General features: G+C 52.2%; 2 long non-coding RNA genes across 2 annotated transcripts; both read right to left on the bottom strand.

Annotated features, from left to right (window-relative positions):
• Positions 1 to 2,844: 2,844 nt before the first annotated feature.
• LOC144322930 (uncharacterized) lies at positions 2,845 to 4,387 on the bottom strand. The gene is made up of 3 exons (XR_013388511.1): positions 4,320 to 4,387; positions 3,334 to 3,491; positions 2,845 to 3,219 (listed from the first exon to the last, which is right to left on the bottom strand). It is a non-coding gene; the product is annotated as an uncharacterized LOC144322930 (long non-coding RNA).
• Positions 4,388 to 15,526: 11,139 nt separating this feature from the next.
• Positions 15,527 to 20,777, bottom strand: LOC144323291 (uncharacterized). The gene is made up of 2 exons (XR_013388694.1): positions 20,601 to 20,777; positions 15,527 to 15,847 (listed from the first exon to the last, which is right to left on the bottom strand). It is a non-coding gene; the product is annotated as an uncharacterized LOC144323291 (long non-coding RNA).
• Positions 20,778 to 21,122: the final 345 nt, after the last annotated feature.

Here is a 21,122-nt window from a genome sequence, read left to right as displayed (position 1 = left end):
TGGGAGGAGGGAACCCAGGGCCATGCCAGCCAGCTTTTGCAATTTCCCAGAAGAGGCCACGCAAAAGCGCACACTCAGGAGACCACGACTTAGTTCGACGGTTTCACGTAGCTGCAAGGGAGCCTGGAAGCATACTGCTGGTTGTCTAGGGCCATGCGTCTGGAGGCAGACAATTCCCCACGGTTCTAGTCCATTCCTTCATGTCTCACAAGTGAACCACTGACTGTCCTTTCTTCCAGATTTCATTTCCAGGATGGCGAACTTCCATGGAAGGTATTCCGTGCCGCCCTCCACAGCAAGGGGCAGGCATACCGCCCATTATAAAAGATTTGGTTTCCCCAAGTTTGAGTCCATCTCCTGAAACGCAACCCACATGCGTCCAGGCATCTGTGAAGCCCTGTGAGGACCGAGGCTGCCACGGTTCCACTGCCTTGCTGTGAACAACAAAATGTCCCTAGTCTCGGACTCAGGAGCCTCGGCTCCTGCCAGCAGCTACGACATGGGCTAACTCGTCAGCTTATGACTAGGATAATATCACAGACATTCATAATTCTTGACAGGGTCCAGCTAAGAATCGGGGTTTCTGTGGCGATAGTGACTAAAAATCTGCCATACATCCCTTCCTAACCACCTGAACTGTCCACATGAGTGTTTTCAGGTGCCCCTGCCCCTCCCACAACCGGAAGAAGCAGTCTCGGGGTGAACTTCAGCCCCTTCCAGAATTCCAGCAGGTCCTGAAATGCCCAAAGACAGGGGAGCTGCAGCACCTCCTCACCTCCTCAGCTCTGAGTGTTCACTCTGGGCCCCACAGACTGCCTGGCCCCCATCTAGTCTGTCCCCAGGTTAGAGGAGGGTGCTGAGACCTCCTCTGGCTTCCGCATCTGCAGTGACATGGTGACCTTCTCCTTAGTTCCCTGAACCAAACGGCACCCCTTCTCTTTCCCCACTCCATCTCCTCTCCTCCTCATCCTCCACTTTCCCACCAAGGTCTCCCGGGTCAGCTCCCCCTAGAGCTACAAGCCTCAGTTGGCCTGTTCCAGCAACTGTCCCCCTGCCCTGAGACAGTCCTCCTCCAGGCCAGGAGGTTGGGGCCCAGCCCTGTCACATGCACTATACCCATCCTCTCCTCTGCTAAGGGTGCTCACGTGTGGGGGGCAAAAACAACTCCAGCTCATTCCGCTCCCCTGCCCCAGTCCCTCTCGTCTGCAACCTGCAAACCAGAACTCCAAAGTCACCCTAACTCCCCTTCCCCTTACCCCACTCCACTATCCACTGAGCCCCGCCTCTGACTTTCTCTGGCGTCTGTCCCTCTGGCCAAACTCCACTACCCTGTTTCAGACCCCATTACTTCTCACCTGGAGTCCCGGCTCCAAAGAGCTGCCCAAGTGACCTAAGAACTAAATGGGCTCATAGCCCTCACCACCCGCTGAATGAAGTTTAAACTCCTAACTCTGGAACCTAAGACCTGATTGTTCTATTTATCCAGCCTGTCTCTCTCCTGTCATCTCCTTCACACCCCCATGTTCCAGCCACACTGGGTGACTCTGCAGATTCCCAAAAATGCTCTGCTCTCAAGGTACACCTGCTGGGAGCGTCTTCTCTTCTCCCCCTGCCCCTTTCCTGGGCACCTACCACTTCCTATCCATCTTTCAAGCCCCAACTCAAGCATGACCTCAGGAGCTGCCCCAGTGTTCCAGCACAATCCAAGGGCCCGGGCTCTACCCCTAAGTGCTGCCCCAAAGTGTGTACACATATTATCTCTATAAAGGCATGTCTCCCAATTATTCGTTCGCATTACCTGTCTCTTCCTCCAGACCGTAAGATCTTGGAGAGCAAGGATCAGAACTATTCATCTTTGTGAATCAGCCAGGCTCAATAATTCCTGCCAACTGAATAAATGGAGTGTCCCTCATTCCACTCATCTCCAATCCCAAGGCTAGCTCGATGGTGAGCTGTGAGCAAGTAACATAGTCCAAACCAGAAGTTGCTTCTCTGAGGACTTCAGGCTAGAAGATGATTCCAGGATGGAGGAAAAGGAGAGTGAGGCTGGGAGAAGTGAATGGGGTCTGTCCCTCATGAGACGGAGGAATGGATGCCAAGTAATGAGGGACACAGGGAAGGGTCAGGTCCTAAAGGAAATGGAGACCTGGGGCAGGTCACGGGGAGCAGCATGTACATCTTCTTTCTGGGATGTGCGTGGTGGGGGTGTGGGGGGAGGGAGGAAGACCCAGGGCAGCCCTCAGGGTCCAGATTTGTACCAGATGCTACCAGAGACGGCAAGCAGACCCAGGAGGAATCCCTTAATATCGCTCTCAGGAAATCCAGGGCTCAAGGTGTTTCCTAGGCCCCCAGGACAGGAAGCTCAGCCTAGTGCCAGGGACTCTGTCCCCTGGGTCAGTGCCAAGGAGAGAGACCCTACACGGTAAGATCTGGATTACATATTAAAAATCTTCCAAAAAAAAGTCTTCTAGTCTAAAATTCAAGGAGCTATTCCCGGATTGGATCTTGGAACAGAAAAAGGAGATGAGTGGAAAAACACGAAAATCCAAGTAAAGTACGTTGTCTGGTTAATGGTAATGTACCAATGCTAATTTCTTCATTGTGGCAAATGCACCATGGTGACCTCACGTATTAACTGTGGGGGAAGCTGCATGAAGAGTACATGAGAAGTCTTTATGCTATCTTTGCAACTTTGCTGCAAGTCTAAAATTATTCCAGATAAGCTAAAATAAAACACAACACACAAGGTCTTTAAAACCGAAGCTCGAGATTTAAGAGGCAGGAAGAGAAAAAAAAAGCATGAATTTATATGGAGGGTAAAGGAGCAAGAAGAGAGGATATGTGTTTAATTCTTAAGAATCTGAAGACTTTTATTATAGTCATTCAGCCGCTCAAATATTTACTGAGCAGCTACTATGCGCCAAGCATTGTTCTCAGGGCCAGGGATATGCCCGTAAACAAAACGGCCAAATCCCAGCTGGACCTTCTATTTCAGTGGGTTGGGAGCTTAATTTTATCTAATCCCACTCCACCCTCCAGGCTCCAGCACAGGAGCAGGGGAAGCCGGGCCTGTTCCTGGTCCGGTCAGGGTGCAGGAAGGGCTCTGCCTGACTTGTGAGGTCAGCAGCCCCAGGTGGCTCCGGGGAGGGTGCTCAGTTGGGCTAGCTCCGGAGGGACTTCTGACTCCTCGTGGCACTAGGTGCCTGGGCTCTCGAGTTCCTAAAATAGGGGAAATGGTGAGAAACCAGCTCTGCCCCAGAGATAGCCGCTGGTGCTCAATGGGCAGGAGCGGGTATTTAAAGCGCCAGTATTAATAGGATTGTAAATATTTACATTCAGGCCAAGAACTGGGTTAGATCTTTCTTCTGTCGTCCTGCACACCCTCCTCTCTCCGCGTCACAGAATCCTCAGAACTGGAGCAGCAACTCCAAGTTTGCACGCTCACCCCGCGCAGAGCGCCAGACGGGGTGGTGGCCGGCGGGGACCACCAGCTGCGGGACACGGCCAAGGTCAAGCCCACGCACCCACCGGGCACTCAGGAGTCTGGCCACAGCGGCGGGGAGGTCAGCGCTGCAATCCGCCAGGCCCCCCACCCCCCACCCCCCCGCGGCAGACTCCGCTGGGGGGGCAGGGACTGGTCCTCTCCCAGCGGGGGGGCGGGGGGGGGGTGGCGCACAGGGACGTGTCCTCTCCCGGTGGAAGGTGGGGGGGGCAGGGACTGGTCCTCTCCCGGTGGGGGGGGGTGGACAGGGGCTGGTGGCCAGGACTGGTCCTCTCCCGGTGGTTGTGGGGGGCGCGCAGGGACTGGTCCTCTCCCGGTGGGAGGTCGGGGGTGGGGGTGTAGGGACGATCCTCTCCCAGTGGGTGGGGGGCGCAGGGACCGGTCCTCTCCCGGTGGGGGCGGGCAGGGACCTCGCTGCGCTCTGCAGGCGGCCTCCGCGGGGCTGCGCGGGGGGGGGGGGGGGGGGGGGGGGGGGAGGAGGAGGAGAGCCGGCCGCGCCCACCTGGCCGGGGCCCAGCGCCCTCGGGGAGTGGTGGCTGCGGCGGAGGAACGCGGAGCGGGTGCTGTGGGGGCTCCCGGGCGCACTTCGCCCCAGCCCCCGCCGGGCCGCAGCCATGGGGGGACAGTTAGGGGTCTGCCGGGGACGCTCGGGCCCCCACGCTGCAGGGCGCAGCGTGAAGCCAGAGGCGCTCGAGGAACCTTTGGAAAGAGTGACCTTACCCCCACCCCCACCCCCACCCCCACCCCGCCCCGCCCCGCCCCGCCTCAGTTTCCTCCTCGGTCCAGCCAGACGGTTGCTCTCCCAGGCCCCCGGCACCTCGGAAATTCTGGGCAGCTGAGATTCCATCCCGCGTGTACTGCTGCGGTTTTGCTTTTAGTTTTTCAGGGACATTTTTAGTGCTACCCTTTATGATGTGCCAGGAGTGAATTTGACACCAGATGGCTTTTTTTTTTTTTTTTTTAAATAAGAAAGAAGACAAAGGGAGGGAGAAAAATATTTTCCAACTGGCAGTGCTGACAGCATTTTGGAAGAGAATCCAGGGAGGCAAAGAGGAGCTGTTTCAGCTTGATTTTTCCTCCTCCCGCACACTCCGCCACCCCGGCCTCCACCATAAATGGGGTAGATCATACCAGAGCTTTTTATAGATGAGGCAAAGGGATCATCACCACAGGAAACTCCACCCGAGTTGGTACTGCTTTGTCCTCTCTGGCTCTCCCAGAAGACTGGCCCCAGGAGCCACAGGGTCATGCATCCAGCTACAGGCAGGACCCTGGCGAGGGGCTGACTCTGGTGTTAATTAGAAGAACAGAGAGACACCTGGCAAATCAGAAGTAAGATCCCCTGCCTGGGGAGCATTATGGAAAAATGGCCAATATGGCAGTGTCTTTTCTGGAATTCCTCTTCTCTTGGATCCCAACTCCCTCCCTTCACACAGGGAGGAGGGGAACTGGTCCTTGCTCAGAATGGCCTCCAGCTCAGTTCTCAACAAGTTCTTCTTGTTGTGGCAAGAAGGGAAATTCCTAGAATGAGCCAATTTGGCAGCATGTACAATGGTGTCAACCCGAGATGCTGCAGTCAGGCTGCTTGGGTTCAAATCTTGGCTGCACCACTTACTGGTGATTTGACGAGGACACGTGACTTCACCTCCCCATGCCTTAGTGTCTTCAACTGTGAAGTAGAATAAAGTCCCCACCTTCTAGGATTGTTGTGCGAATTTAATGAGATAATACAAGAAAAATGCTGTAGCCTGCCTCTTCAACAGACTAACATGGTAAGCAATCAACATTTTTCTTATTTGTTCAGCTACAGGACCCCCAAACCTAGGACCTTGTGCCGGGTAGGCTCCTGAAGAGCAAACCGTGGCGATGTCACCTCTGGGCAAAGGACTCCGAATCCGGCTGACTGGTACCTCCGTCCTCCTCCTTCACATCCCCAGGAGACTAGAGGAAGGCAGCAGTGAATGAGCAGAAATCATGTGTCAGGCTCCAACTGGATGAATTACCCCTATAGGGGCCTGGAGCGGGGGGCTCAGTAAGAAATAGGCCACCCTTGGCCCTAGGAGAAGAAGGAGCAGTGGGCCAGAAGAGAGGGCTACTGGTGCTAGGTTGGCAGGTTGTGACCAATGCAGTAGGGGGCTTGGGATGGCCACCCATGGTCTAGAACCCTACGGGTGTTCTTGATTTTCTGCTGATAAAGTGTTTTCTAATTGTTTTGGATGCAATATTCTTGAATCCTTGACCAGGAAGCTCCTGGAGGCCAGGTCTTTCTGTTGGGGTATCCACCCCACACCACCAACCAGCAGAAGCCACACTTGGAGCAAACACTGGAGGTGCTTATTGACCCAGCAGAGCTGTGTTTTGTGCCCTGAATGTGTCTCCCCACGAGCTTCATATGTTGAGATCCTAAGACCCAGAGTGATGGTATTAGAGGCTGGGCCTTGGGGATGTGATTAGGTCAGGAGCCTCATGAATGGATTAGACACCCCCCCTGCCCCCCCAGAGCTCTCCTGCTCCTCCTGCCATGTGAGGACAGAAGCCAGCCATGTCTGAAGCAGGCCCGCACCAGACACTGCAGCTGCCAGCACCATGATCTTGGACTTCCCAGCCTGCAGAACTGGGAGACATACACGTCTCACCCAGTCTGTGGCATTCTGTGACAGCAGCCCAACGAAGACTTATTAAAACTGGGGAACAGGCTGGAACTCCGGACCGGATGGGCAAAAGGAAGTCGCTGAGCACTCAGAGACCAGGTCATCCGCTGGCCCCAAATGTCTTTCCTTCAACCCGCAGGCTCTCGCTCCAAATACTCCATTCAAACCATTCCAGCCTCTAGAAAGTCAGTGACACTGAAGTTCCCAGCCTGTCCTGCCACCAGGGAGGTCTCCAGCTACTCGGTCACTCCTGGCCCACACGAGCCTCCAAGGCCAGCTTTACTGCCGCCTTTTCCCTTTCTGGAACGGTCGCTCAACTCCTGACTGCTGGCCTGAAACATTTTCGGGAAATCTCTTTTTTTTTTTTTTTTAATTTTTATTTATTTATGATAGTCACACACACAGAGAGAGAGAGGCAGAGACACAGGCAGAGGGAGAAGCAGGCTCCATGCACCGGGAGCCCGATGTGGGATTCGATCCCGGGTCTCCAGGATCGCGCCCTGGGCCAAAGGCAGGCGCTAAACCGCTGCACCACCCAGGGATCCCCATTTTCGGGAAATCTCTATGTTGTTATTCACATGGCTGGCTCATTCTCCCTTCAGGTCTCGTCTTCAGAGGGGACATCCTTGACTACCATCTCTCAGAATTAACCACCACCACCCCTACAATTACCTTACATCATCTTATCCTGTTTGTTATTTGTGTGCTCATGGTCTGAAGGTTTGGCTACGGCAGGGGAGCTTGCCTTCTGCTCGTTACATCCTTGCCCCTTTCACGGTGCCCAGGATACAGCAATGTCTGCTTAATGAGTGGTGACCACTTCCCTGGGCTGTTCCCCTTCTCTCTAGCCCTTTCGGTCAATTCTCAGCTTTGTTTGAGAGAGGAAGAAAGCCCAAGCAGGGGAGCAGCAGGCAGAGGGAGAGGGAGAAGCAGACTCAGTCTCAGGATCCCGGGATCATGACCCGAGCAGAAGGCAGACGCTTAGCCGGCTGAGCCACCCAGCGCCCCCTCACATCAATCCTCATCTATTAGGTAATTCTTCTGTCTCCAAAAGATCCATCGGCCTCCTTTATTTTGAAATCCTATTAATGCTACCCTGTTAGCCATCAGCCTATTTCCCCCTTGATCACCTCCCTCAAATGCCCAGGAAGACGCTTGGTATTTATGTGAGAGTTAGGGCCCTTGGTTGAAAGCCACAGAAGACCAATGCAAAGTGACTTAGACCATGGGCAAGTGCCTCGTTTTCCAGAGGCAGAGAGAGTTAATCCCACCTTTTGTAAAGTCCAGACCCCACTCAAACTTGCAGCCTGTGGCCCTGTCAGGAGCCCCGGCCTAGTGGGGCTCCCAGGCCAGGCTGCACCCCACACCAGGGCCTGAACCACTTGCTGGGAGAGAGAGAAGCACCCCGACGGGCCGCTGCCACCCATTGGTGTTCCTCTCCTGGGGCAGAGGGGGGCTCCTTCCCCGGGAGGGCAGGGTAAGTCCAGGAGCAAAATCAGGGCTCACAGCAACAGAAAAAAAGGCGGCGGAAGGCCTGGAGATGCCAGCGGGTCTGGGAGGTGGGCCGTCGGAGCTCAGGCGGGTGGCCCACGAGTGCACCCCAGCTCCGCGGCCCTCGGCGGGCACCCGGGCACAGCGCGTACACACTGGACTGGACTCGAGGGACCACCGTCCTTCGTGAAACTCTCTCCCTCCAGGGCGCCGGGGGGCTCAGTGGTCCAGTCGGCCTGCAGCCCAGGGCATGACCCCGGGGTCCCGGGATCGAGTCCCGCTTCGGGCTCTCTACATGGAGCCTGCTTCTCCCTCTGCCAGGTCTCTGCCTCTCTCTCTGTGTCTCTCGTGAATACATAAATAAATACTTTAAAATAATAATAAAATAAAATAAAGTCCTCTCCTTCCTCTCCGGGGGCCGTGCATCTAGATGACGGGCCTCTCCCACCGGCTGCCTTCCCTTCAGGAGCCTTGAGCAGGTGCACAGATGTTTCGTCCCCCTCCCCTCTCACCCTTGGGGACACGCTGCTCTGTGGCTCTGTTCCTGAGCAGCTCCCCCTCCTCCATCATCACTCAGACCTGCCCCACCCCCCTAGTCCTGAGAGTCAGAACTTCCTGCGGGGACCTTAGACTCCTTTTCTTCCTCCTCTTGTTTCCCTGCTCCCACTGCCCCCACTGCTCCCACTGCCCCCACTGCTCCACCTGCACCTGAAGAACGTGATCCAGTCCCTGGCCCACAATCAACATCTCACTGGAGGTTCTCAATCTTGTCTTATCCTCTTCTGCCTCGTGGTGAATAGCCCGCCTCAAGGCCAGACACTCTGCTGCCTCTTTCTCTGGCTCTAGAATATTCCCCCATCCTCACCTCTTTCCCGCTCTTCCTGTGAGCTGGAGCTTACTTCCCACTGCTCACCACCTCCATCCTTGTCCCATGCTATACTCACCACTGATTCTCAGTGTCTCACCTCGACTAGACCTCCCTGGGGCCCAGGAATCCTTGTCACACCTGAGGGATCTCCAGTCAAGTTCCCAGAGCAGCTCTTCAAAGTTCTGGAAGCTCCTCTCTGCCCCCTGCTCACCTTTCTCCTACAGATAACCCACTCCCTCTTTGTCAGAGCAGCAAGAGTGTTGGGCACAGACATCACTATCACCTACCTCAAGAGACAGCTCTGACTTCTGGTCATAAGATGGTGGAGGAAAGCTCTTTCCATCTCCTTCTTTCCTCAAAAATCACCCCCCCCAAAAAAATGACATGGAGAATAAGGAATAGAAACCCAAACTCCATCTTTAGCTAAACTAGGAGACATTTAAAATCCCAAATCACATCATATGAAAACAGAAGGTGTATGCAAAAGTGGCAAATGACTAAGAAGGGCAGGCCCAAAATGTCCAGAGGCACATACCCATAAGAAGCAAGCTGATGAGGTGGGTGCCTGGGTGGCTTGGGTGGTGAAGTGTCTGCCTTCTGCTCAGGTCATGATCCCCGGGTCCTGGGATCAAGCCCTGCACTAGGCTCTCTGCTCAGCTTCTCCCTCTCCTGCTCTCCCTGCTTGTCTTCTTTCTTTCTGTCAAATAAATAAAGAAAATAAAAATAAAAAAAAAAAGGAGAAGCAGCAGCAGCAAGCTGACTCTTCTTTCAGAACCCCAGAGAAGCTTGGGAATTGGACGTTGCAAGTAAACTAGAAGATGGGGGTCTAAAAACTGGGGGCCTGTTCAAAGATCTATTTAAAGAGCAATTCGACAGTCAGGAAAGTCAGCTGTATCCAACATCATCAAATGATTTATTGTGTCCCCTTCCCCACTCATGCAGGAAACAGGAAGATGGATTCTGGAGATACTGAACCTTCCTGGAGGAGGCAGTGGAGAAGAAGGAAGGGCAGCAAAGACTCAGTGGAAGTCAGCGTTCTGAACTGTGTCACTCAGCACACTTGCCACACACTGCTCCCCCCTTCCCAGGCTCCACCGAGCTCTAGGACTCTGGGCAGGTGGGCTTATAACCTTCAAGCTGGAGACTAAAGGACTCTATTCTAGAAAAACCAAACTGTGCCACTGATACTGACAGGTGGGGCTCCTCAGTGAAAGAGACCAGCCAGCCACCTCCCTGGCCTCAGGGAGCCCACACTGAGAGTTTCTGACTGCGTCACTGCCTTCTTCTCAAATATGAATGGATGGCCAAGGAAGACCAGACCTTTGTGGAAAGTCTCCAATGTGATACATACCAAAACAGAAAATGTGAAATCCGGGAAACCTGGGTGGCTCAGTGGTTGAGCGTCTGCCTGCGATTTAGGGCCTAATCCCAGGGTCCTGGGATTGAATCCCTCATCAGGCTCCCCGCAGGGTTCCTGCTTCTCCTTCTGCCTATGTCTCTGCCTCTCTCTCTCTCTCTGTCTCACATGAATAAATAAATGAAAACCTTTTTTTAAAAAAGTGAAATCAGAGGAAACAAACAATATAGGAGGAAGACTATTTCAAATTCATATCCTCAGAGAGAAGATACTGCATGCATACAGAGAACCAAGAACATGAAACCATTCAAAAAGAAAAGAAAAGAAAAAACAGGGAACATGAAAGCACTCTTGAAAATTAATAAAAAAAAAGAAAAAAGAAAACTGTTGGTAACAACATACTTAGTAAATGGATTGGAATAGAACATTGACAAAATCTCCCAGAAAACAGAAAAAAGAGATGGCCAATAAAAGAGAAATCATAAGAAAATTAAAGGATCAAGGGAATTGGGTTGCTCAGTCAGTCAAGCATCTGCCTTCAGCTCAGGTCACGATCCCAGCGTCCTGGGATCGAGCCCCACATTGGGCTCCTTGTTTGGTAGAGAGCCTGTTTCTCCCTCACCCTCTGCTGCTCCCCCTGCTTGTGCTTTGTCTTCTGTATCAAATAAATAAATAAAATCATAAAAAAGAAAGAAGAAAGAAAGAAAGAAAAAGAAAGAAAGAAAAAGAAAGAAAGAAAGAAAGAAAGAAAGAAAGAAAGAAAGAAAGTAAGTTAAAGGATCAATCCAAGAGATCCAGTATCCAAATAATAGAAGTTGCAGACATTTCAAAGAAATAATAAAGAAATCAGTGGTTGAACATCTACCTTTGGCTCAAGTCATGATCCCAGGGTCCTGGGATTGAATCCCACATCAGGCTTCTCGAAGGGAGCCTGCTTCTCCCTCTGCCTTTGTCTCTGCCTCTCTCTCAGTGTCTCTCATGAATAAATAAATCTTTAAAAAATCAAGAAATTCCCAGAAGTAAAGACATAAATTGCTAAAACAGAGGTTCTTTTTTTTTTTTTTTTTTAAATTTTTATTATTATTATTTTATTTATGATAGTCACACAGAGAGAGAGAGAGAGAGGCAGATACACAGGCAGAGGGAGAAGCAGGCTCCATGCACCGGGAGCCCGACGTGGGATTCGATCCCGGGTCTCCAGGATCGTGCCCTGGGCCAAAGGCAGGCGCCAAACCGCTGCGCCACCCAGGGATCCCTAAAACAGAGGTTCTTAAACTTTAGCATGCACAAAAATACCTGGGGGGGATTGTTAAAACATAGATTTTATATGTAAATATATATTAATATAGAATATTATTCAGCCATAAAAAAGAAGGAAATCTTGCCATCTGTGACATGGATGCACCTTGACGGCATTACACTAAATGAAAGAAGTCAGAGAAAGACAAATGCTGTATGATCTTTATACATGGAATCTAAAAAAACAAGCAAACAAAAAAACCAAGCTCACAGACACAGAAAACAGGCTGCTGTTTGCCAAAGGCTGGGAGTGGGGCAGCCCCGGTGGCTCAGCGGTTTAACACGGCCTTCAGCCCAGGGCATGATCCTGGAGTCCCAGGATCGAGTCCCACATAGGGCTCCCTGCATGGGGCCTGCTTCTCCCTCTGCCTGTCTCTCTTGCTCTCTCTCTCATGAATAAATAAAGTCTTTAAAAAATAAAAATAATTTAAAAAAAGACAAAGGCTGGGGGTGGAAGTAAGCCAAGTGGGTAAAGGGAGTCAAGAGGTACAAACTTCCAGTTATAAGTAAGTCACAGGGACACGTTGTACAGCGTGGTGACTACAGCTAATAGTACTGTATCACATATTTGCAAGTTGCTAAGAGAGTAGATCTTAAAGGTTCTCATCATCAGAAATAAATGTGTAACTCTGTATGGCAGCAAATGTTAACTCGACTTCATGTGGTGATCATTTCAGAGTGTATACAAATATAAAATCATTATCTTGTACACCTGAAACTAACATAATGTAATATGTCAAATATCTCTCAATAAAATAGCAACAATAACAAAACACAGTTTGCTGGGACCTAACCAGAGCTTCTATCCATTAGATGTGAGGTGGGGCTCACAATCCGCATAGACGGCTAACATGTTCCCACTGATGCTACCAATCTGGGGACCACACTTTGAAAACCACTGTTAGATTAAAGAGTCCCATAGAGTGCCATAAAAAATGACCCACACTGTGATGTTTTAATATATCAGGGATAAAAGAGAAAATCTTAAAAGTGGGGGCGGGGTGGGGGAGGGAGGTGAATTCAAAGTCCATGAGATGTCTCAGCTGCAAAATTGTAGAAACTGTACGGCAAAGGAGCAACATCCTCAAAATTCTGCAGGAAAATTATTTTCAACCTAAAATTCTATACCCAGCCAAAACTATGAATCAAAAGCGAGGGTGGGACAAAACCACTTCAGGTATGCAAAAGTCTCTGAAATGTTATACCTCCCAGGCACTCTCAGAAGAAGCTACTGGAGCATGTGTTTCATCCAAACAAGGAAGTTAACAGAGAAAGACACAGAGTCCTTGAAAGAGGAAAAGGGCAAAGGGAATTCTTAACTATTGGCAACGGAAAGGGAAAGTCCGAGGGTAACAGATGTGCTACAGACCTCGAGAGCAATGCATCCAGAGAAAAGTGGAAGGATGCGGCACCCCGAGACACAAGTCTCCAAGGAAAAACAAAACAGAACCGGTAAGATTATGTGACAGGTTTGGCCATATGCAAAATTGTACTGAGAAGGCGTTTTACAGAACTGTTGAAGGGTGTGGGAAGACAGAACCAGAGATTCAAAGAAAACCAAGCACAGAAAAAAATGAGGCAATTAACTCCAGGAAAAACAAGAAAGTTGTACAAGAAAGGAAATGTAAACAGAGCATGCAACAAAAAGTTATATTAGAAGAGGAAATATAACCAGAATACTTGTCTCAAAAGTAAACAACATTTTCAAAGTCAATAATGCAATCACTGAACATGGATTGAACCATAAATTATGATATAGACATAAAGGGGGTGGGGTAGGGAAGCGGAGAGCAGGAATCAAAATCCGCATCTACCGAAACAAGAAGTCAACCAATTAGCTCGATGAATCCAGAATGGCAGTGCATATATTATTTAGAAATAAGGAAGGAAATACCAGTAGAAACAGCTGAAACAGTTGAAAGTGGTTGCCCCAAGGGAGAAGGATAAAGATTGGGAAAAAGGCCAGGGGACTTCTGTTTTTGTTACAGCCCTTCAGAACTATTTGATTTTCTAAGCTGTGTGTATGTAGGATCTTGATAAAAATAAATATTGATTTTATAAAGCAACCATAAAAGGAGGTGTCACATCCTCCACTACGGCACTCCTGCAGGACTCTGTGTGGACTCCAAGGGGCACCTTCCCAGGTGGCATTATTTATCAGCTCAGCCCTCTTCCTCTCCCAAATGCAATCTCCCCATCTCCTGTTTTGTCAGCCAGCAAACTGAGGGGCCGTATGCCGACCCTACTTCACTGGCAGCTTCCAGGATGTGCCCCTGGGACTTTGCATGCACTGTGCCCTCTACCTGGAAGGCTATTCATTCTTCCTTCTCCACTCTCAGCGCAACAGATTAAGGATGGTTTATACTTTGGGCCTCAGCTTACATAACACTTTTTTAGCTAGCCTCCTCCTCCCCCTAATCTGGTCTAAGCCCTCCTCCTCTCCACAGCCTCTCTTCCCTACTGATGCCCTCGGCACTGCGAATGTCCCCCCTGTGCTTGGCTTTCCCGCTAGACTGTAAACTCTAGGAGGGCGGGAATCCTGTCTTACTTACTGAAGCCCGGAGACAGGCTGATGATTATGCAAGTCAATGAGTATGCAAGTGGTTAAGGACCACATTCAGGAAGGGCTCAATAAATATTTGAACGAGTGAATTAATGATTCACAAAAAAATGCAGGCCTCTCCCTGCATTCAACACGAGGCTCCCTTCTGCCAATGCCCTTCTCCCACTGTGCTCCTTCCTCCAAGGTCCCATCTCCCAAGCCCAGTGGCTGTGGCCCATACCTCTCCTTCCAAGCCATTCGCTCCCCACCTCAACCCCAAAAAGAAGCCAAAGCCTCTTGGTGTGACCAGGGTCAGCTCCAGTACGGGGCTTTCTAACTAGGAGTTGCCACTAGGATGGAGTGAGCAGTCTAGGGACCGCCCGCCCAGCCCAGGAGCAAGCTATTCCCTCTTGGTCTCCCTGTCCCCCCCACCCAAAGTACAGCTCTCCGAGGCCTGGAACCCAGGCTAACCAGAGGGAACACGCTTAGTCCTGGGCTTGGCCTAACAGGATATCTACGCCGGCCCGGAGCTAAGAGATCGGCCCTACCGGGTCTTCGGAGCGGAGATCCCAGGCCTCAGGGCTGCCTCGGACACTCCCTGTTAGTGCCTCTCAGAAGGAAGGATATGCACCAGGCCTGGGGACGCCAAGCAGGAGCTAGACACATAGTAGGTGCTGGAAGGTAAACCCCCGCCGGGCGGCACTCCCTGGGCTCCAGAAGCCAAAGCCAACCTGGCCCACGCTAGGTCTGGGGAGAAAGGCCCAGAATCGGCAGCACTGATTCTGAAAACCTCGAGGCTGCCAGACTGGGTCAGGGGCGTCCTGCCCCCCCCACCCCCATGCCATGCCACGTGACCTCAAAGGGCCACGGGAGGGTGTGTGGGACCCAAGCTGTGCTCCTGGGGTGGGGGATGTGGGACCCAAGCTGTGCCCCTGGCGGGGAGGGCCGGTGAGGGGCTGTGGAGGGAGGGGCCACACCTGTGCCCCAATGACTGGATGGCTGGGGCTGGGGCGCAGGAGCGGCCCCCTCTTTCCTTTCCCACCGGCCCTACTGGCTGTTGGGGGCCTGCCGCGAGCAGGGAGGGTGGGAAGTGAGGGAGGCAGGACGCTGGGCTTCGCCTAAGGAACCTGTACATGCGGCCCAGAAGCTCGATCTGCTCCAGTGGCTTCCCCATTCGGGAGAAGGGTGGAGCTGGTGATTAGTGGCTGCAGGGGGGCGCAGGCCCCAGGGCCACCTAGGACTGAGTGATAAGAAAGGGGGGGGCTGTGCCCCAGAGGACCCTGGATTGAGGGAGGCGGGAGGCTAGGGCAGGCCTGCCAGCACCGCCCCAAATAGTCCCATTTGTTTTCATCTCACACTCTCTTGCTCACTGACCAAGGGACAAAGAGGTCTAGGGGCTGCCCTGGCGCAGGCCCGTCCCCCTAACAAGCCCTCTGGGGCCCTTTCCGAATGCCTGGGCCAGGTGTGTCTGTTGGTGTCACCAAGCCCCTGTTGGCTTCCATCTAGCTGCCGAAGCTCCGGGTAGTCCTAGGCTCCTCAGGGCTAGATCCACTCTAGGTCCCAGAGTGCCACTTCCTGGGTGGTAGAGAAAGTGCCAGGAGGCTGGCATCCTGCCTCCCAGCCTTCGCGGCTCAGTGCCCAAGGAGGAAGATGCCTACTGGGACTGGCTTCCCACAGAGCCTACTGCGTGCACTCGGCTTGCAGAAAGGCAGTGCCTGCCTTCAAGGAACTTATGCTGGGGGGGGGGGCGGGTAGGCAGTCCAGAAAACCAGAATGAAAATAGCACAAAGCAGCATCTAACACAGACATGAGAGGATTTGAGGAAGAAGGGGCAACTGAAACGTATTTGAAAGGGTGAGTCGTCATCCACAGAGAAGCAAGGCATCCAGGCAGAAAGAACCATGTGTGCAAAGGTATGGAGGCAAAAGGTGTCAAAGAATCACAGGTGCTTGGTTCCTCTGGACGGAAGCATGGGTGGGTGTGTGGAAGGTGTGGTAGAGGGGGCAGGTAAGCCAACAGGAGCCAGATCTTCGGGACCATCTGTGCCCAGCTAGGCACCTGAACTTCATCCCGAAAGTTCCACATAGACACGATGAGATCTGCATCTTCTAGGAGAGCCAGGATTGGAATTTGGGACCTAGAGAAGGAAAGAGGTTGGTTAGGAGCCTGCCGCCAGCCTCTACCTCAGGGAAGGGAAAGAAGGCAAGGCCTCAGTAACAGAACTTGGGAGGGGAAGAGTCCTTGGTCCTCAGGACTGGTTGGGGGTAGACATGAGTGGGGAGGAAGAGTCTTGGGTGACCTCAGGTTTCTGGCTCAGGGAACTGAGCAGATGCAGAAGGAACAGGCCTGGAGGAGAGGGGGTGACGGTAAGAGTAATATTTACTCATCACTTCCACCATTTCAGGCACTAACTCTTCACATCCCGTCTCCTTTAAGTCCCGCAGTAACCTATGAGGTCGGTACTAGTGTTATCCCCTTTGATATGAGGAAGGCCGTCAAGAGGCTAAGTGCATGGCAGGGTCGGGAAGATGCGCACGCCTGCACCTTGCAGAACACATCTTCCCCAGTGAGGTGTTCTAGGAGCTCCACAGAGAAGCGATACCCACTGCCATTAGCTCCTCCCCAGTGCCCCCCCCCCCCAGGGTCTGACATCCCCACCAACTGGTAACTGGTTCTCCCTCCCTCCACCCAACCCACCCCACCCCACGCCGCCACCCCCTCAGAACCTTGCCCTGAGCAGCGGGACAGGACCAAACAAGCCTCATGGCAGGAGGGCGCGGGGCTCTGGACCCCTGGCACTGAGACCCCACCTTCCTAGTTACAATACAAAACGGAACCGAGACTCTGCAGGAACAATTAGAGAAACCAAGAAAATGGATGTGTTCCGTTTGTCATAAAAATAAACCTTTTTTTAAATGGAACATTTCAGTGACATCAGAAGGTCATGAAAGGTCTCCCTGGGCCCAACCCTGTGTTTATTTTCTGCAGTGGAAGGGGCAGGGCTCTGGAGAGCATGATCTCCCCGAGAGGAAGGGCCTCCAGCTCCGTTTCCCTTTCCCAAAGCCTGGCGTCAGGATTACTGGGTCCAGTTCACAGTGGCCACAACAGACAGACAGGGACAGCTGCTCCTTCGAGCCCCACCCTCGCCACCCCAGTGTTCTGGCACTTGGTGGGAGTGGGGAAGGGGGGTGCTTCTGTCTTCATATGCCTCTCACCAACCCTCCAGGTGAGGTAAAGGGGTGAAACAGATAGGTGAGCTCTCTTGGGGGAGCTGTCAGGCCCAGAGAGCCCTGGCTGCAACTGTCACCCTTAAACTCCCCCTAAGCCTACCCAAAGTCACACAGCCAGCAACTGGCCTGGGGCCTAGAGGCAGGAGGTTAATGAAGAGGCTGTTTTAGGCCGAGGTGGGAATGGCCACTTGCCTCCCACGCTCCCCACCCCCTTAACAGAGAGCTTTCTCCGGTGGAAACCTATCATCTGGGGGCAGAGCAGTAAGAGGCCAACGGCCTACCGGTGTTTGGGGGTTCCAGGCTCTAGTAAAGCTGGCACTACCTTTTAATTTCTGGAGGCAGAAAGGTTCCCACCAGGCCTCTCAGGGACCTTCCCTCATCTATTGGCCCCACCCTAGATTCTATTTGCACCCTTGTGCCTCTCTCTAATCTTGGAAAGGTTTCTATTTTCATTCTTTCTTTTCTTTTCTTTTTTTCTTTTCTTTTCTTTTTTTTTTTTTTTTAAGATTTTATTTATTTACTTGAGAGAGCGAGAGCACAAAGGGAGAAAGAAAAGCAGATTCCCTGCTGAGCAGGGAGCTTAACACAGGGGCTGCATGACTTGAGCTGCAGGCAGACGCTTAACCCACCGAGCCACCCAGGCGCCCCTATCTATTTTCTTATATATAAGACCCTCCTTGACCTCAGAAAAATGGGTACTTGAATGCCATCTCCTCCGCATCTTTTAGGGACAAGTAGACCCTACACAAAGAATGCTTCTAGGACAGGAGATGAAAGCAGTATTATTCCAACTCTAAGTCACTACCTGGTAGTGGGTCATGAAATCAACTTAGGGGATCATGGCCAGCATCTTGAAAACATGAAGTACAGTAGAAATTATCAAGGGGCGCCCGGGTGGCTCAGTCAGTTAAGTCCACCTCTTGATTTCGGCTCAGGTCATGATCCCGTGGGCTGTGAGGTCGAGGCCACTGAGCGAGGAGTCTGCTTGAAGAGTCTCTCCCGCTCCACCTCCCTCGACACACACGCACTCACACATGTTCACCCTCCCTCCCTCTCTCTTTCTCTCCCTCGAATAAATGAATAAATCTTTTTTCAAAAAGAAAAGAAAATATCAGAGTGCATGTACACAGCAGGGGAAGTGCTGTTCCATGAAACTTGTTTCAGTTCTCTTACAATATTAAATGTGTTTTTTGCTGTGGTTCTCTGAACTCCTGTGCAAAAGAGCACTGGTTAAGACACAGAATCAAGACTTATATAGCAGGCGTGTAAGGCTACCTGCCCTGTGGCAAGTACCATGCTAGATACAAGAGACACACTAATAAATAATACATAATTCATTAGTCTCAATAATCTCAACCCATCTTCTGGCTTGGAAGCTGATAAGCAAACTGCCAGTGGCAAGGCAAAATGTTAAGTGCTCTAAGAGAGTGTGTAGGAGGCTATAAAGGGCTAATGCGAGAGTGGGTATCTGGGAGGGCTTCCCAAGGAGGTGATGCAATTAGAGTTCTTAGCAAGAAAAGACAGTGACTAGGTTCTAATATTTCCTCCTATTTCCTGTACATAGGAAAAGAACTCTGGAAAAGGTTCAAGAGTTCTAGTCTTAAAAGTCTAAAGACAAATTCTCGTCCTGCCTCCTCCTCTTAATAAGTTTGTAAGACAAATAAAAAAAAAAATTAAAAAAAAAAAAAAAGGGATCCCTGGGTGGCGCAGCGGTTTAGCGCCTGCCTTTGGCCCAGGGCGCGATCCTGGAGACCCGGGATCGAATCCCACATCGGGCTCCCGGTGCATGGAGCCTGCTTCTCCCTCTGCCTGTGTCTCTGCCTCTCCCTCTCTCTCTCTCTCTGTGACTATCATAAAAAAAATAAATAAATAAGTTTGTAAGAAACCTTAGGGTAAGTCAATTAACCTTTCCAGACCCTGTCTCCTCATGGACAAAATGGGCATAAAACTGCTCTGTCAGCCTCAAAGAAATGAGAGATTAAATGAGACAGAAGAGTGTAGGTGAAAGTACTTTGTAAACTATGAAGGGGGGAGGGATGGTCTCTATGGATGAGAAACAGAAGCCCAGAGAGATGGAGTGTCCTACCCACCAGTACACAGCTGGAGGTAGCAGGTCTCTCTCAACCCTCTATTCTCAGCTCCTGCCTGCACCCTTCCTCCTCCCATCCCAACCGAACTACCTTGCTGAAGGGGGGCGGGGTGGCCTCAAAAGTGGCCCCCCACCATAACCTGACTATTCAAGCTTTATCTTTAAGAACCCTACTGATTTAGTGATCTTTTAATAATGATGGGAGATAAATATGTAAGAATGCATCCCTGGGGCACCTGGGTGGCTCAGTGGGTTAAGTGTCCCATTAAGTGTTTGACTCCTGATTTTGGCTCAGGTCATGATCTCAGGGAAGCCGCCCCCACTCCACCCCCCCACCCCCCCCAGTCAGGTTCTACACTGGGCATGGAGTCTGCTTGTCCTTCTCCCTCTGCTTCTCACCCTGCTTATGTGCTCACGCGTGCACTCTCTCCCCTTCCTTCTCAAATAAATAAAATCTTAAAAAAAAGAAAAAAAGAACTCCTCCCTTTCCTTTTCCGTTAATGAATTAAGATCTACCCAAACTCAGTTTTTAATGTTACATAAGCATCATTCAGATCTTCTGTAACAGCTTTCATTTTGGGAAAAAAAGCATTTCCATTAATATGGTGTTATATAAAAGGGTTTTGTGTATGTGTGTGTGTAGGAACAGAAGAATCAGGCACTGTTGAGCACTATTAAGGCACACAGGCTGCTACACATCACAACCTCACGTGTACTCCTGAAGGAGGGACCATGGCGGGGCAGCTATTTGATGGTACCTTGAGATTTAAGATGTGACCTACTTGTTCTCCCACCCCCCTCCCACCCCCACCCGCCATGAGGCCTGGTGCAGGCTGGGCAATAGGAAGTGCAGAGGGAAGGCCATCATCTGCTCCAACTTGCCAGAGACCAGAGAAGTCCAGACCCCTTCTGGAAGCCCCTTCCTTGGTATGTGAGTTCCATTAAATCATAGACTATTAGGGTTGGGAGTAGCTCAGACGTCACCTAGTGCAGTCTCACTCTACATCACTCTGGCCAGCCTAGTCCCCCTCCTCCGAAGGCAGCCTCTGTCACCTGTGGACAGATGTAGCTCGCTGGAAGGGGCCTGATATTGGGCTGAAACTTGCCTTTCTGGAGCTCTCACTTCTTGGGAGGGAAGGTGTGTGTGTATGCTCCTCACCTAAGGCCATGACGGTCCGGGGGCCTGAGGCCTAAGAGCAAAGAGGTGGGGCAGCATTGAGCCCCTGGAGCAAGAGCGTTTCCCTTAGAGACTTCTATCCATCTAACCTGAGGCTGGGACTACAGGAGAAGGGTGGGGGGACAGCATGTGAGCCCCGAATGGGAACGAGCGAGCGAGCGACTTTGGGCAAAGCCCTGCAACTCAAGCCTCATTTGAACTGTAGGGGTCAGACCGTCCAGAGGTCATCTCCAGTTCTGATGCTCCGGGGTCCCGAGTCCGGCGCCCCCGCTCCCTGCCCCAAATCCCTTTCGGGATTCAGTGGTTGTACTTTGATGTGAAACTGTGCGTCCACGATTCGAGGGCCAAGCAGGAGGTAGGAAAACTGCCCCGAGCCCTCCCATCCTGGCCGGACCTGGGTGAGGATCCGCGGCTTCCCTGGTCACCCGAAGGGCGGAGCCAGCGCACCTTACGCGAGGAGCGACGCCCAGACGCGCGCACACCCGCCCCGAGGAGGGAAGCCAGCGCGCCGAGGGTCCTTTTAAGTAGTTGGGGAGGGGGCGTGGCCGAGGGCCGGGGAGGCCGCGGCCGCGCGGGGGGCGGGGCGGGGGCGGGGCCGCAGCGCCTGGAATGTTGTTGGGTCCTCGCACCGCATAGTAAGGAGGGGCCACGCCCCTTTTCTCCGCGAGGGCCAATCGGAGCGCCGGAGCGGTTTCAAGTCTCCCCCGCCAGCCTGCCCGCCCGCCACCCCACCCCCCTCGGGGATTCGCTTTTTCCGTAACAAAATAGCAAAGCTCCGGATGTTCTGCGGCCCCGGCCGCTAGCAGGTGGAGGGGCCTGGGGCCTAGGACGGGGCCGCGGAGAGGGAGGCGCTGGCGGGCCGCGGAGACGCGGCGTCCCGAGCCGCGAGGCGCGCGGGGGTGGGCGCCGCGGCCGC

This window comes from Canis aureus, chromosome 11, assembly GCF_053574225.1.
Source record: "Canis aureus isolate CA01 chromosome 11, VMU_Caureus_v.1.0, whole genome shotgun sequence".
Taxonomy (NCBI): domain Eukaryota; kingdom Metazoa; phylum Chordata; class Mammalia; order Carnivora; family Canidae; genus Canis; species Canis aureus.
Note: the sequence above shows the minus strand (reverse complement) of the source record. Positions and strands in the feature narration are given on the sequence as shown.